This window comes from Pezoporus occidentalis, unplaced genomic scaffold (assembly GCF_034315485.1).
Source record: "Pezoporus occidentalis ecotype Australia unplaced genomic scaffold, CSIRO_AGI_Poc_V1 ctg127, whole genome shotgun sequence".
In the NCBI taxonomy this organism is placed as follows: domain Eukaryota; kingdom Metazoa; phylum Chordata; class Aves; order Psittaciformes; family Psittacidae; genus Pezoporus; species Pezoporus occidentalis.
In genome coordinates this window covers 508,974-525,678 of record NW_026913071.1, presented here as the reverse complement: position 1 = coordinate 525,678, position 16,705 = coordinate 508,974, and the positions used below count along the sequence as shown (strand labels likewise).

Genomic DNA, 16,705 nt, shown 5'->3' with positions numbered 1-16,705 from the left:
CCTAGCAGCCACTGGCAGAGAGAGCCCAAGGACCCAGCACTGAACCCTGTGGGCTTTCCTGTTCATACCAGCGGCAGCATACCAGTCAAGGATGAAGTGGGAAAGAAAGCTTTGGAAAATGCCATCATGCAAACGGAAAACAACGTGCACGCGTTCTGTCTTCCTGCCTCCATCACCTTTAATTACTCTGCGCAAACTGAGATTTGGGAGCTCTCCTCGTCACAAGCGGAAATCAAAGTCTGGTCTGTCTCTTGATGCTGAGCTTCTCATTGCAAAAGGAGGCGCTGAACTCTAAGTAGCACTTAGGCGATGAGGTGATTATAAATAAAGTGCTGCAAAACTAAATATTGTGGGGTGGTTGTGAAGGCAAAAGGCAGGTCTCTTGGGATTAATCCCCAGGTCACTTTGTCACTCCCAAGGCACTAAGAATCTTCTACGAAATGGTCTCTGGATTTTTCTGTGAATCCACTACTCAACAGCAATGAGGAACTGACGCAGCAAAACACAGAAGTGTATGTGTGATGATAAGCTGTTGATCAGCCCTGCCCGTGCTCAAGATTTTCCCTTCCCACTAACAGCAGTGGAGGTGCAGAGGCAGCACCTGGGACTGTGTGCGTGTCCCTAGCCACACCAATGAGACTGGGGCTACTTCTCTGGCCCTCTATCTTCTTCCTTGAATAAGAGTGTCATACTCTAACGCTTCACCACTGGTGTATCAAATAGCGCTCTTGATTGCCCAAAGAGGCCTGGTAATAATAATACCTGTGCACCTGATAATAGGGATTTGTCCTGAGTATTGCTTGACATCGCTTAGAGGCAGAGAATGAAAAAGCTGGTGAGTGTATTAATAACCTTGGTCTTTTCACCAGGGAGGGAGAAGCTCATATGAAGCTTTCTGCTTCATAAAACCTTTACAAACCTATGCTCAGAGAAAAGGATATTTTTTAATATATCATATTCTTAAAGAGGCACTTGCCTGGAATAGACTGAGCTTTGGATACCATTGTCTAACTGCAGCCTCATAGATAAAGCATTGATTTAGGCTTTATGAAAACTGGAGTCCAGTCTCTCTGCAACAAACTTTGCATTGCTTGGGGCTTTCGATGAGAATTCATTTCCATAAGTTGTTCTTGTTAAGCTGGTGGGTCCATGTGGAAGCCGGCAATATCTCATTTCCAGCGCACAGAGGAGATGACAATCAGCCCCATGTCTCTTTACAGGAAGGAAAGGAAGGGGAGAAGCAATAGCAAACTACATGAGGCAGGAGGAATTGATTGCAACCAGCCAGATAGAATTACATTGTGGAGGACATTTAATATTTCATCTTGATCTTTGCTGTAAAATCACCATAGAACAGAAGAGAGAAGCTTCACCTTCTCTTGATTTGAATTGTAAATTCCCACAAGCAGAACCATGATGTGGTTTCAGGCAATCTGTACTGCTGTTGCTTCAATGTGTGTGACCCAGATTGCAGGGAGAACCAGAAAGCCACTCCACCTGCTTGGAGACAACAGTGGCACTAAGCCATCATGGCAACTCCCTAGCACAGCAGGTATTTAATCCAATTGTACTAATGAATTTCTCTCCTCCCTTCACTCCTGGGTAGCTGCAGACATACTGGCACAGGGCTCTCTGGTTAATCACTGCAAGGAGGAAAGAGCTTTGCATCCCACAATCTTAAATGGCTCCATCCTCAGAGCCAGACCTTTTAAACAGCACAGCCTGGGTTTTAGTTGTGACTGATGTAAGTAATGGGAAGAGACAGTTGCTGCCCAAGAAACTTTACAGTGTTGAAAGGAAAAGATGGGAAGGGAAACGGAGACTCTGGACCAAGGTCATACAGAAAAACAAGAGGTAGACTAGAAACAAGGATGCCAAATATATTAAGGGCAAATACATACTCAAGACATGCCCATCCCATGCAAATCCTCTAACACTCTCAATCTCAGTAAATCCACCAGCCTCCAGTGCCTCCTACTTCTGTTATATGGCCCACAAAAAATGGGCCATACATTTCCTGTGATGGGAGAAAGTCATAGGCGACACTTAGCAGGAATCTGAAAAGGGAAAGGGAGGAAAAGGCATCACTGAGCATCCCTACACACCAAAATATCTCCTATTACTCCGACTTGCCTCTAACAGTTTGGCTACTTACCACTGAAATGCAGCTCCCTGAGGTGGATTAGAGCTGGGTCATGTCAGCAGGAGCTCACATCAGAGGGAATAACTGCCCCAAGAGCTCCACCTGTTTATCTTTCCTGCAGCCTAAAGCTGCCAAACACCTCTCCATTTGTCTTGATAACTTCCAAACTCACTCAGCCAACTGTGATTCAGCTCCACATATTAATTATCACAAAATCTCCCATATTTACTCATTGCTCCAGATGATTAATCAGCTATTCAGGCATAACACCATCCATGCCATTGTAATTACAGTCAAATACTAATGTTTTATGCACTGCAATCACAGCTGTCATGAAACACCAGAGGAGTCTGGTAATACAAGCAATGTCATCTCTTCACAGTCTCCACAACCCAAAATTATCTACACTCTGGAATAACTTCTTAAAGACAGCTCATGAGATCAAGGTCTCAGTGCAGGCTAAAACTGGAAACAGAGATGGGCTTCAAAACAGAAGAGGTTTTATGGACAGCATGTGGTGATGAGGACAGCTTTCATTTGTGCTTTCCCTGACTGGGTGCTGCATGTGTGTAGACAGGAGCTGGTTTCAAGGCCAGTGCACTGCAAAATGCTGTTGCAAGCATCGCTCCACTGTCTGCTGCCAGGACACATTCCCCAAGGCTGAGCACTCTGCTCACCCTAGGGTGCAAGGGGGTAAGCAGCCTCTTACCACCTTATGGAGAAGAGATGGAGAGGGAAGGGCCAAGATCATCAGCACTTCATGCATCCAAAATCTGCTCTCAAGAGCAACCACCACAAAGGGCTGGAGTGGTGATGTTGGGAGAGAAGACAGACTTCTTGGCTGATAGTTCTATCAAAATACACCTCACTCTTCATTTTGTTACCCGCTCTGGTTTCAGAGCAGCCTGCAAACAGTCAAGGCAGAGAATTTGTTACACAGAATTTACCAGCTTTGCATTCTTCTTTAGAGCTCTTCCTGCTTAGCTGAGTGCGTACCCTAACCCTTAGATAACCTCCTCAGTAATTCTCCATACACTGGCTCTCTTATCTCACTGACCTTGTTACTTAATTCACTGCAGTGAAATGCCCCTGATAAACTTCCTTTAGCCTTCTTCTGATCTCAAACAAAAACATGAAGATGATGACTATTTACTCCCTGAATCTCCTCCCCAGCAGCTACAACATATGGGGTTTTCCCCATTCTCTGTTTTGTACAGGAACAATTTCTCCTTCAGCTTTCTAAACTAGCAAACTTCTGACAAGGGATTGGGGTCCAGGATCCTGAAGCTGGGCTGCAGCAAGGAGCAAATTTCACTATCTATAGTTTATGTAAATGGTCAAAGTATGTATTTACTGGGGTACGTTCCCGAGCCAGGTCCTGCATTAACACACTGACCAACAGTGCTGTCCCTAAGGCCATACACACACACGTTAGGCAAAAGCACTGCCTAGCCAACAGCCTCAACCCCTCTCAGACTCCAAAGCTGCTTTAAAACATCTTTTGTGCTCACATAAATGTCTCAAGCTCATCTTAAGTTTGAGTCAAGCACCTGAGCTCAGTCTCACCACTCAAGACAGCCTGGACAAAGAATGCTTGGCTATCAATCAGCCTCATAATACTAAATCCCAGCACTGAAATTAAAATGCTAAATGATGTAGCCAGAGCCCAGAAGAAAGGATATAACGTGGAAACAGCATGAAAACTCAAAGTCATTACAGCAGCTGTTACAAAAGTCTTTTGTATTGTTTTTCTTGTTTTTTTTTCCATTGCATATTTTGCCCAAGGCTGGTGGTGTTCACTTGTTGAGCAGCTCTTTGGTGGTCTGCAGGAAGCTGATCAGTCTTCTCAGTGGGGCAGTTTAATTCGGAAGGGATAATTTAAGAGAAAGGCTATCAGCCTGTTGTCCAGCCTCTGAGAAGCAGCTGAGCCTGCTCAGGGGCTGCCTTCCAGTGGAATGAGTAGCTGCTTGACACAGGGATCTTTTCTCAGCTAGGTAATGAGCTGCATTGATTTTCCTCAAAAAGAAAATTGGACTTTTACAAACAACGCAACAAGCTGCTTGAGTCAGGACGTTGCTGAACTGATCTTGTGACCACCACAGGTTCCTGTGCTCACCCATGAAAGAGAAGAAACAAAAGTCAGCAGGTTTGTTCTGCAAGGGCAGGTTGCACCCTTGAAAAGCAAATCTCCTTTCTAATACATTGGTCAAGCACCAGACTAACATGCCCTGCAGGAGCAGTTGACATTCACTTCTCCAGCAAGGAGCGCTGAACTACACTTCATTTGGGCCACCCGAGGGCCACTTTGTAGCTCATTGCTGCCAGTCTGGGCAAAACAACTCTATGGCCAGAGGCCCTGAAAACACCTCTCTTTTCTTCCCCGAGCTGTTGAGCATTTTTGACCTCCCAAGGAAGTCTTCACCCGGCAGAGCCCATGGGATTGTCCTGTTTACATAGACCAGGCTATCCAGGTCTGGCCATCATAGGTTCAGTTCTTACATCCTAAAGCTAAAAATTATTAGCTATAATCCCCATCTCAATTGCTATGCCTACAGTATATTCCTGAAGCTGACCTGACAGGAGGAAAAATATTCAATTTAGAACGTATCAGTGGAATACAATTCCTGCCCTGGTACCTCTCCAAAGGTGCCGGTAGCCTTGCATTTCTTTTGACCTTTCTGCCGGACATAGGCCACCAGCACCGAGGTTTTAGGGTGGCTGGGAACAATCTCCATTTCCTTCAGCACACAAGGAAACCCTGCCTCTGTCGTTGCAGTCACTAAGGCAGGACCCGAGGTGCTTCCCATCCTGCATGGAGATTGTGATGCCCACACAAGACGCTCAGTGAACCTTGTCCAGCACTGAGGTCCCCACTGCTGCAGCTGACGGGGTCTCTCATCTGAGCTGCACAACTGCAAGTGAAGACAGCATCATCCTGTGGGCAGGGGGGTTTGTGTAAGTGTCTCACTCTCTCTCACTGCCTCCTTCCCCCATTCACCCACTGTGGGTGCTTTTGGCTCATCTTCAAATGACCACCCTCACCAAGGGGCAGAGGCTTCCCAGCACAGCATGCTCAACCTGCAGGGCATTGTCTTTACAGAGCTGAGCCCTGAAACTCACCCTCAAAAATGGGAACAGGCCTATGGGAATGAAATAGGAAAGCTCTAAGCTATTTTCTTCTGCTAAGCAGGGAGACAACACAGCTACCGCCTTCTCCTTAGCTCCCTGCAATGAGGGAACAAACCAAAGGACAGCAGGGAGGAGCTGCTACTCGAGTAAGCACCATGGAGCTGCACACCCAAGCGCTGACTGTGTGCACCAGCACATTCAAGCTTGTCCAACCCCCTCCGTCTCCTCTCTCTGCTCCCCACTTTCTGGGGCAGAGCACCCATCTCTCAGTGTGCCATTCTGTTTACCTTCAATTCCTAGCTACATGCTCACAGTCGCCCAAGAGGCATCACAATCACTCAGCAAGCAGGAAGGCAATGGGGGTTATTCCCTCGATATCCCACTCCCAAGGCCTTGCTGTGCAATGCAGTCTTATGCACTCATTGCTTCCAATGGCCCCAGAAGGCAGTAGGGCACCCATACAGGCACCAGCTCTCCAGCAAAGCAGGAGGAATCTTCAGTCTTGCACTCAGCTGTGATTAGGCAAGATGCCTGACTCTTGGTTGCTACAGCATCCAATTGCTCTTTACAGTTTAATTTAGAGATGCAACAATTCCTGTCTCTGTCTTCAATGATATCAGTAGACTCTGAAATAAAGCAGTTATGGGCAATAATTTCTCTGATCAGGCATGGACACCTGTAGAAACTTACTGGGGAAAATAAAAAAAAACTTTTCATTGTTTGCCAAATTAGAAAATTAAGGAAAAATATCAGCAGCAGTGAGCTCAGCAGGGACAAGAACTGCTAATTTTGTGTTGGTAAATGAGAATTACAAGAAAACAGAAAATAAATAAAAATGCAAATTTGAAGTCGTAGAAAAGCACAATTAAAAGAAGTAGATGACACGTTTTTCTGTGCCAGAAAGGAATGCGATTAGAATCACAAAATAGGCTCTTCTAGTATTTTTCACATCAGTCACTTCTGTGTCTTGTTTAGTGCATTATAAAACCTGGAGACATACTACAATCTCTCCAGTAAACTGATGTCTTATTATTTAGCTTTAAATATGAGGGGAAGAAAGATTTACAAAACCTCCAGCATATAAAACAAGATAACATTTTCCTTTCTAATGGGATAAAAGAGAGATCATGCCAGTAAATGGTGAGGTTGCCAGCACTAGGAACGGTCAGCAAGATGCTCTTGCTGAATATGTGCATGCGCTCTAAGTAGCTCCATCTGACCTAAGTTTATACAGGATAACTGTGGCGATATGTGTAAAGAAGAGGGGCACCACGCTGCTTCAGTGCCCAGAGGTCCTGACCCAGCTCCTGCATGGTGCATTTTCCTTAGGAGCCAGCAGTAATTTGCTGTTCCTGTCCCTGTTTGCATTAGTGTATGAACAGCGTATAGAAAGGAGGGGTGAAGGGCTGAGAGGTGATCACTAGCTCAGAATAAGGCATCATAATCCCATTTCCAAAGATTCCCAATTTACAATCTCTCTTCCCTTTAATAACAACAGTGTTGGTCTAATGATGAACGAGCTTCCTTTGATCCTGTTTAGCGAAGGAATAGAAGATCTCCAAAGCTCAGACTAACACTGCCTTGTCCAGAAAAAAAAAAAGAGAAGTTTTGCTCCCTGCCTTAAACGCAAGATGCCTGGTGTTACCTGCCAATATTCACACCACACCTGAGCTCTGTCCTAAAAATGGAATAAAAGCATCAAAATATCTCCTCTGCCCTTCCTGTCCCTTTAATAATCCTACAGAATTAGTCTGAATGTGCTGATTATTTTCCACTTGCATTAATCATGGCCAAATCATGCTAGAGGAGGAAAATACACAGCCTGCTGTTCCCTCTGAGCACTCTCCCCTCACCCTGCTCTCAGAATAGTCTCAGCCTGGAAGGCACCCTGCCAGTGTGATTAACAGTGTGAAACAGGGAAGGGAAAGAGATGGGAAGATGACGGAAAAAGGCTTTTCCTTAAAACTTAGACATGGGGTTTGGATTATCAGAGCAAATCATCAAACTCTTGAGAGCATCCTGCATCTGCAGTGTCAGCTCATGAAATCCAGGTAAGTGCATGATCAATGACCATCATCTTCTGTGGTCTTATTCCAGTCCCTGTCCGCAGCTCCACTCCACATACATACCCAAACATCAGGCTCATTAGAAATGCCTGCCAAGTTTTTCTCTTTTTCTGTTGTGGCTGTGCTTATTAAAATATTCAGTAAAGGCCCAATAAATTATGAAGAGCTGCAAATGGTCAGCTTATTGTAGTAATTGGGATGGAGCCGACCAGGAAAAAAGGTAGGAGAGAAAGTATGTTATTCTCTCCTTGACCAGATTTCTCTCTCCCAGCTTTGCAGCTCTACAGAGCAAGCATTCCCACAGAGCTGGCTAGGAGGCTCCCTTCACCATCAGCCAAGAGAAAGTGAGTGCTCAGGATGATTCAGCTTACCTTAATACAGGCGTCTAAAACAGGCTGAGTCCACCTCATCCTGTATCAGTACTGAGGAGGTTCCTAGACCACCCTTTGGAACACCTTGGAAGTTCATCACCTCTTGGTCTGCATTCTGGAGGCGAAGTCAAACTGCATATGTCTAATTTAAAGCTGTGAATGTCACATTTCAGGCTTGATTTGGCCATCACCACTCTCTGCAGGGAGGCAGCTTGTGCTACCAAGCAAGGAAAGAAGCACAAGCTCTTATCCTCAGCCTGTGAACTCCTCCAAAGAGGATCCCTGTTGCTGGCTCTCCTCCACAGCAGCTGCTGCTGTGTCAGAAGAATAGATTCTGCCAGGAAGATTTTTCCATTTTCCTTTTCTTTTGCCAAAATCCCCGAGGGCACTGTCAAAAAATAAAATCATGAAAAAATGCACTCAAAAGAAAGCAGATATGAAGTGGAGTCAACCTGGCAGAAGGATTGGGTGACAAGGCCAGAAAGCAAGGAGTTAGCGTTGGGCTGTTTCCAGATGCATTATGGTCATGCCACACATTAATAAGCTGCAACAGGCATAAAGATGGGCAAAATTTTGCCTACAAAGCCAGCAGCTTCATACATAGATAGAATCACTGAGAAGCTCAGGAGAGTGTTTCTAGTCCTGGTCTTTGCAGAGTAGGGCTAGACAGTAAGAACTGAGAAGAAGGGAAACCCCCAGTTCAAACAAAAAGCCTTCAAAGGCTCTTAATGCAGCTGAGCATGCTGAAAGACACATTTCACGTACCATGGCAAAAGGGTTAAGATGTCAGTGCAAGTCAAAGCATTTAGTATATAATGCCTGAGTTCTCCCCAGGCAAGTGCAAAAGTCTCTCCTCCTGCTGGCAGTGCCTAAGAGATAAAAGCAAGGCCTTGCAGAAGGGTTTTTGCTGAAGAATTTTCCTCTTCCTACAGTCCTGAAATCCAAGTCCTTACGAGCCTTTGCATGAGAGGTTCACATTCTGTATTACAGCTGTTCAATGCTCTAAGGGCTGCATCCAAAACCTGCTGAAGATACTGTACTTAGGTGGATCAGGCCAGCCACATATATGTAATATGGCCAGAAATCTCAGACTTTCAATGGTTTTGTTCTCTGGGAATAGAGACACTCACAGCAATCTGCTGTGACAGCAGGTGGCTTGAGGAGTATTTACAGAAGGAGAGATTTTCCTTCCCCATCATGCCCAGAGCAACACAGTCGGGCAAAAAAAATGACGACAAAAACTACACACAGTGACAGAACCAAAACATGCCACAAGAAAACACCTTCTGGTGTTGTTTTGTTGCTTTTGTCGGGGGCAAAGCTCCCAGAGCTCCCATCAACTACTTGACCAGTTTAAAACAAAGAATCATTGCAGCTTTCTCGCTACGATAGTGATCAGGAATGATTTTGACTGAAATAGCTCATCTCTTGACTGGTGAGGACTTCCCTTGAAGCCGTCTAGCTTGCAGGACGTGCAGTGTTCCAGCTTACAGTCTTTAAGTCCCATGAAGGTTGAATGTGTTCCTGGGGAAGTCATCTTAGAGACAAGCCTACCAGGCGACAGCAAAGCGGATGCTCTGAGCTTGCAAGGTGAAGATGTTGCTCTACCTTTAACCCAAGGGAATTGATAGACTTGACTGCCCTGCCCTCCTTGTGCCACCGTAGCGCTCTCTTGGTCTTAGGCCTCATACCACAGGATTTGTGTAATGGGCTAACAAAGGTGATAACAGTTGAGGTCCCTAGAAACCCCTAGGGAAATGCAGCTGACACCTACTGACCTTCTCCATTAGATCATGCATTGCTGACTCCTGATGTGATCTTGACCTCTCGGTCCCATCATGATATCATCTGTGTTTTAACACAGGCAGAGGCAGATGAATTGAATCCCATCAAGGAGATCCAAGAGAAAATTTTCCCTCAAGAGACATACTGATGCAAAGGGTTAACCGATGTACAGGGGGGTTAGGGTTAAGCTGCTTGCTTAACAGTGTTACTGCTTACTCATGCTTACTCAACAAATGCACGCTCAACACTTATCGTGCTTGCCGAAACAGGGTGGGAGGCCCAAGGCTATTGATAAGAGAAAAGAACAGTAACTTGGTTCCTGTTCTCTGGACCCCTAAACCGGCTGAAAGCAGCTTTGCGGTTTGGACAGTGGCTAAATCACCAGGGAACATGGGCAACGACAAGAGGTGAAAAGGTCAAGGAAGACTCATTTACTTCATCTTGAGACCCTCACCCACGACCACCAGGAGACACTACACAAGCAAGGAGCTTTTACCTCATTATCATGTGAAGAGGGGATAGGTCACGAGTATGTATAAGTGTGTTGTGTAATCTAATGCATATGTAATAGTTTAGAGGATAAATATAGAGGAGAACAACGCTGGGGTATTCATGCTTTTGGAGGAGCAATCCCCCATGTGTCTCAGTGCTGAATAAAGCATACTTACTTTACAACTGTAATGACTTGTGGAGTTTATCCTCGCATCCATACTTTGTTTCATACTTAGGAGAGCCTCCAGTGCTACCTGACATAAAGGTTCTGGTGGCCTCAGTGCCTTCTCATCACTGTGTTCTCACAGGCTCTTGTTATAAAGGTAACAGTCAGGCCTTTCCCTGACATACATTGCAAAGATGAGGTGAAACCATCAGGCAGGGCTGAGGAAGGATGCACTCTGTAGGCTGCATGTTCCTGTACCGCTGCACGACATGGAGTGCTCTGATCAGTGCATTTCAAATAAAACACACTCACATTCATCAGCTCCAAAGGAAAAACAAATCCTCATGTAAGCTTTTAGAAGGAAGGCCAGAGAACTGCTGGATCACTGCTTGGAAAGGGCAAAGTTGGAGCAGAGCTTAATATTAAATTAGTGAGAAGTTTAGATGGAAAACACTCCAAAACCACTTGTGTGCTGAGGTAGTACCAAAGGGTACCCTGAAGGTTTTTAATCATTCGCAGGGCTTTGGCACCAGCATTGATGTTTGAAACCTGAACTTGCTTTGAACACAGTGTTCCCAGCTGCTGTTGGCTTAAGAAACAAACTGTTTGGGAGGCTGAGGCAAGGACGTGTGTGAAAAGGAGAGAAACCTGCCTTGTTGCTTCTGTGAGAGTCTGAGGAGAGGAAAGGACACAGCAAAAAAGGGCCTTAAATACAGAACAGAATGACAGCTCTGATGTGGCCTGTCTTGCAAGGACTTCTTCTCCCCCATACCTCGATAATTGTTCCTGCTTCCTCTTAAATAATAAAGTTCTTAAAAGAAGTTAACAGTGTGTGAGTCTGTAAATACCACTGCTTATAGGAAACCGTGGCAATCCGCATGCCATTCTCCTGATTCTTAGAAACTCTTACATACTCTCAAAACTCTTCCCAGAACTATGACTGGATGTGGTTGCCCACACAGCAAAGTGTGATCCTGCAATTCAGCAGCCCATACGCAACTGCTGCTCTCTTGCATCCACCTTTCCCTTCAAAGCTGGAGGCACTGGATTCTGCACAGGCTGGTTTCTGACATGCTTCTGAGAGCCTGCAAGCACATCTCCCACCAGCAGTGAGAGGTCTGAAATGACAGGCTCCATTAGTCCATGCAGAATCACATTTGGTTCTCATTTTCTAACAGACATCCAAGACAATATTTTTAGAAGACGCTATACTGGTATTTGCAAAAAATAGCTTTCTCTGCTTTTATCCCAAGTGGGGTCTTTTCCAAGTTTCTTTTCCTACTTTAGCCATATCTCTAAAGCTGTTCATATTAAATAATCCGATTCTAGAAATGCATTAATCAGAATCTCTTTGGGCTCCTATTGCATGTGCCTTTCTCTGTGTCACAAGACAAAAATACAATCAGCTCAACCACAACCTAATTCTCTTCCACAGTAGAGGAAGCACAGATCTGAGGGCCATATATAGGTGACAGTGGGTTCATCCAGTGTTTGCATGGTGCCATTGATGTCCATGCATCAAGAGGAGCAGCATCCCAAGACCACCATGAGGAGTGTGCCCTTATTGATCCCTCACAGTTAAAAATACAGACCCACAGCCTGGTGCAACCCATCAAATGGAAAGGAGAGCCACCAGCATTGACTGGCTTTGCCGAGTGCTGACCTGCACTCCTCCAGCTACATTAGCACGGGGGGCCCTCATAAATCTGTTTTGGGAAGGCTTTTCTCTGCTTGCTTGTTGTCAGCTCTGCTGAAAGCCTGGCAGGAGAAAAGGCATCCCTGATGTCTGCAGGGGCTCTGCTGCCTGCTGGCAATAAAGCTTGAAGCAATTTGATAGCACAGAGGTGAGCATCCAGAGGCAAGGCCATGGGGTGCTTGTGTCTGCAGACAGGCTGGTGCTGAGCTGCAGGCAACCGGCAGCCATGGGAACAGTAGAGCAGAGCAAGGCCCTGGGGTCTGGCTCTTTCCACACGTTTGCAGGTGCCCCCCGGTGATGCTGTGCGCATTAGGGATGCACTAAGCAAGGATTATCACTGTGGGCCCAGGTAAACCTCAAGTCAGGGCTCACCTCCCCACCCACCAGCCTGCCTTTTCTGGGCAGTCATGGACAGTGTGGCTCCATGAAACCACCCTAGACCAGGGATGCCCTTTGCTAGCAGTGGGGCTGTGTTTCTGCTGGCAGGAACCAAAGGGAAGGGCAGGAAATCAAAAGGGAAACCATTCCTGACCCTAAAGACACCACACCAAACCCCAGCCAGTCCCTGAGAACCATAGTGGGATTAGCAAGGGGGTGAGCAAACATGACCACACAGCACAAGACCCCCCAGGAAGTCTTCAACACAAACCTATTTACCCCTCTGTCTAGGCACTGCTTACACCAAGGTGAATGAGATCAGCTTTCTGGTCCTGTTAAGCTTCATCAACTGGCCCATGCTGAATTATTTAAAACCATCTTTTATTAATCTACCACTGCTTTTTTTTCACTCGACCTTTAGCAAGCCACTTACCACCCTGAGTGGTTTGCACCAGCTTCATCCCCACACAATGATGCTGCAGGTGATGAGAGGGACAGGCCACTACCCTGCTACTGCTTTTGAAATGTTTCAGATGCTACTAGACCAAAGTGGGCTGCTAACTGGAGCACTGGATTTACCCTCATGCTTAATGGGAGGTCTTGTCTAAATGTACAGATCATATTGCTCAATTATGACAATACTTCTGTTTAGAAGCCCCCTGCTTAGGATATTGTACATTCTTTTTAAACAAGTTTAGCGTACCCAAACCCAAACAAGCACAGGCTAAAATACTGCCAGTGCCAGCACAGAGGCTAAACACAAGCACTAAAACTTGGGCACTGAAGGGAACATACCCCCAGCCCAGCTCCTTCTGGTGTCCACCATCATCCACCACTAGCCCCCTGACTATGTGACCAGGGTTGCCCACATGGCCTTGGGGCTGAGGCAGCTCTAAGACTCAGTTTTGAGGATCTGCATTTGAGACACAACCATCCAAACGAGGCTCATGCCACCAAAATTCCCTCCACACACGTACAGGATCAAAAATCTCAAGCTGAGAAAGAATTTGGGAAATAATCTAATCCAGTTTCTTGCCCTCAATCTTTGCTATCCCACTTTCTGCAAAGTGTGGTCCACTTTGCTGTGCTGGGCTTAAAGATCAGAGACTTCAACAGGGCTTCACCAATTTACTCCGGCTGCGGAACTGGCCCCAGCCATTCGAAGTCCTCTTGAGAGCTCACACAACCTTCACAAGGCACGCACATCCTGCTCTTTTTACTCTTCATTCACCTTTTGAACACCCATCTCTGTTGAGCACTGCTATAGCATGCAAGATCTCAGAGCAGGGACATTGCTGTCTGATGTGTGATGACTTTACAGAGCTGATACTGCCCAATGTCAGTCACATGGAGTTGCTGTGACTCTGAGCCTGGCACCAAGCATGGTCAGACACACCAGACAGCAAAAGAAGGAGCAGACTGGAGGGAACTCACAACTGGCCATTGCCTGCGAATCCAGTGTGTTTAACTTGCATGAAAAATCCTAAATAATTCAACTGAGTAACCTCATGCTAACAAATAAAAATGTATCTACTCTTGAAGGAAGAGAGATTTGTCACTCTGGGATATAAAGCAATGTCAGGCTCCTATAGATAAAGCAAGACACTGTGATATTGATAAGGTATCTGAATTTGGCTTATAAATAAAACATTAATTCCTCTGTCTTCTATAGGGTACTGGATCAAACCCTGCCAGCACACAAGCAGACAGGGCCCACAGCTCCAAGCACATCTTTGGTTTGACCAAATCAAGGCTCATTCTCTCAGTCTCCACTCACTAGCAGGTGGATTTTGGCAATAAGACTACTTCTAGTTAAGTATCAACCTCCAAGGTCAAGCAGTTGATTTCTGACAGCTACATAAAGAGGCTTGGGCAGGTGGAAGGGGTGGCAAAGGCAGAGGGCAAGGTGATAAATACTTCCAAAGGTGATAAACCACCTACAAAACAAGTCAAGCCCTGTCCAAAGGGGAGTTGTAGAGAATCACAGAGAGAGAGGCAAAGATCATTTTCACAGCAAAAGAATAGATGATAAATAATCCTCCCAGCACAAACTGAACAGAATGATAAGTAATGGGGAGGGCTCAAAGTGGTCCGTGCCTATTTACAAGACAAGTACTTGAGGTTCATAATGAAATTCCAGATATTGTGGTTTATCTGGAGGTTTTAGAAGACATGCAGATGTGGCACTTGCAGATGTGGCACTTACAGCTGTGGCTTAGTGGTGGACTTGGCAGTGCTAGACTAACAGCTGGTTCAACCTTAAAAGTCTTTCTCAGCCTAAACAACCCTATGATTCTATCTCTGGCCTATTCAAACCATGCTGCAAGCAAACAGCTGAGGGCTGAGAGTTTGGTTTTGCTGTGGCTTTCTTCCTCAGGCCCGGCAAAGATGGAAATGCCAGCATCATTAATTTCTATTATCTGTTTTCTTCCCCTGTTAAGCCACCACCACCCAAGCAGGGCACAAGTCCAGCAAAGGCACTGGACCTGTGCTACACACAGACATCACATTTTCTTCTGCTACCTGCGACTGCATTGCCATGTCTCACACATTGCCACTGATTGCCTTTCTCCTTGCTTCTTCTCTCACAGTCCAAAGCTGTCCCCTTTTCCTCAGGGAAACCGGGGCTGCCTCCCAATGGCTCTAATTCAAGGCTGCTCCTGTGGCTGACAAAAATGCTCTATTTCTGCACATATCCATGCATGGATGCTTCCCTGCAGCTGATCTTCAACCACAGGGCTCACTGAGTCAGGCACTAACCTTCTTTCTCCATTGCAAAAGCAAGTGCTTCATGACAGAGGCACAGGCTGAAAGATACTGGCATGGAAACTAACATCAATGGATTTAAGTCCTAAATCCTCAGCATGCTGGGTTTAATGAGTGGGACAAACATGGAATTCCTGAGCACAGGACAAGCCCCTCGCCCTTCTCCACTTCATAAAGCAATGCTGTTTGCTTTCCAGCTTGTGTTTGCCTGCCCACTGCCCTGAGAAATGGGAAGCATGGGAGACAACCCTTCCCCATTAAGCCTATTTCCCAGTTGAAGATAAACGTGGCAGGAGAGCAGGAGGGACAACCCTCACTGAAGCAAAACCTGAAGTCCCAATGAATAAGCTGAATAAGCCCAGAGGAAAGAGGACCACGTTCCCACATGGGCTGACAAAGACAAGGGCCCAGAGTAATTTAATTCCTATCCACACATGATGCTCCCATGCAGCTCTGGTCTTTGAACACTCTCTGACATTCAGAAGATGTTCTAGCTTTACTGCCCACATAAACATCCACTGGGGCTGCTATCTAGGAAGAAAAGGGAGCTAAATATTTAATTTCAGTCTATTTCATCAAATATTTAATCTATTTAATATTAATTAAATCTTGGTCTGAATAAACAACAGCTAAAAAAAAATCACCTCTTCCATCAAACATCTGATAACTTGAACATGCCAGTTTAGACCAACTCAATTAAGATAGCAATTAATAACGGAGGAGGGTCCTATCTTTATTTTCCCAGGGCTGGAATTGCTGTGGTGGGTTGCTGGCCTCCTGTAGCCTTTTAGGCTGAATCCTTTTGCAGCTGTACAGTAGAATCATGCAGTTTATACCAACCACTTCCACATCCTGTTTCACCATCTTTCATTTTCCATGGACTTTATTTGTAGCCCCACAAGTGGTGCCTTCATCCCACTCCCAGACACTGTTACATCCTCAGCAATAGGAATCCATGCTAAGGTGAGAGCAAAAGCTATTTGAGTGACAGGAAATAAAACCCAGGCACATAAATGGCTGAGCCAGTAACAGGCATTGCTGGGGACAGTGAGCAACAGCTACAGTAGGAGCAGATCATTTCCAGCGCAAAGGATTTAAGCCAGCTAACACTTGGCTATAAAGACAGCTGCCACCATTGCATCTGCTGCTACAACCATCTTATTTTACCACAGAAAACCCTATTTGGACCAAACCCCATTCATAGCAGTCATACAGCCAGAGAACATTTTCCAATTAGCCCCAGCAGAGCCAACAGTGATGAAAGATTGCCCTACATACAACACTACTTACCTTGTTTTCCTCGGTGTGTGCCTGATTTAGCAGAACAGCATTTAGCTTTTCTTCTCCTCTGCTGCACTGTTTTAAAGCCCTCTCACCCAAACGCTGACTGGTGTTGATGGAAGTAATTATACTGCTGTTCAAAATGTATGAGATATATCTTCATTATCCTGAGACAGTAAAGCCAAAGGCCCCATGATGCTAAATATTTCAATGTAAGTACACCAGATTAGTCCCTTTAAACTGGTTATTTTAACACCTCTAGCCCCACAAAACTTTGGGGCTTAAAAGCCACGAGATGTGTTGAAAATAATGAATGTGGGATTACTTTCAACATCTCTGAAGTTTAAACCTTTGGGTTGTGCTTTGGTTACAGGTCAAACCCTAACCATGGGGAGACTCCACTCTCTTTTGACTTGGTTGACTTGGGTCGTG

The 16,705-nt window shown here is 45.6% G+C and overlaps 1 long non-coding RNA gene across 1 annotated transcript in view; it reads right to left on the bottom strand.

Annotated features, from left to right (window-relative positions):
• LOC134158151 (uncharacterized) overlaps nt 1-16,705 on the bottom strand; it is a 38,355-nt gene extending 21,650 nt beyond the window's left edge. The window contains exons 1-3 of the long non-coding RNA XR_009962612.1: nt 16,283-16,705; nt 7,710-7,824; nt 2,856-3,048 (exon numbers count right to left, since the gene is read on the bottom strand). This is a non-coding gene — a long non-coding RNA (uncharacterized LOC134158151). The remainder of the gene's footprint in view (nt 1-2,855; nt 3,049-7,709; nt 7,825-16,282) is intronic.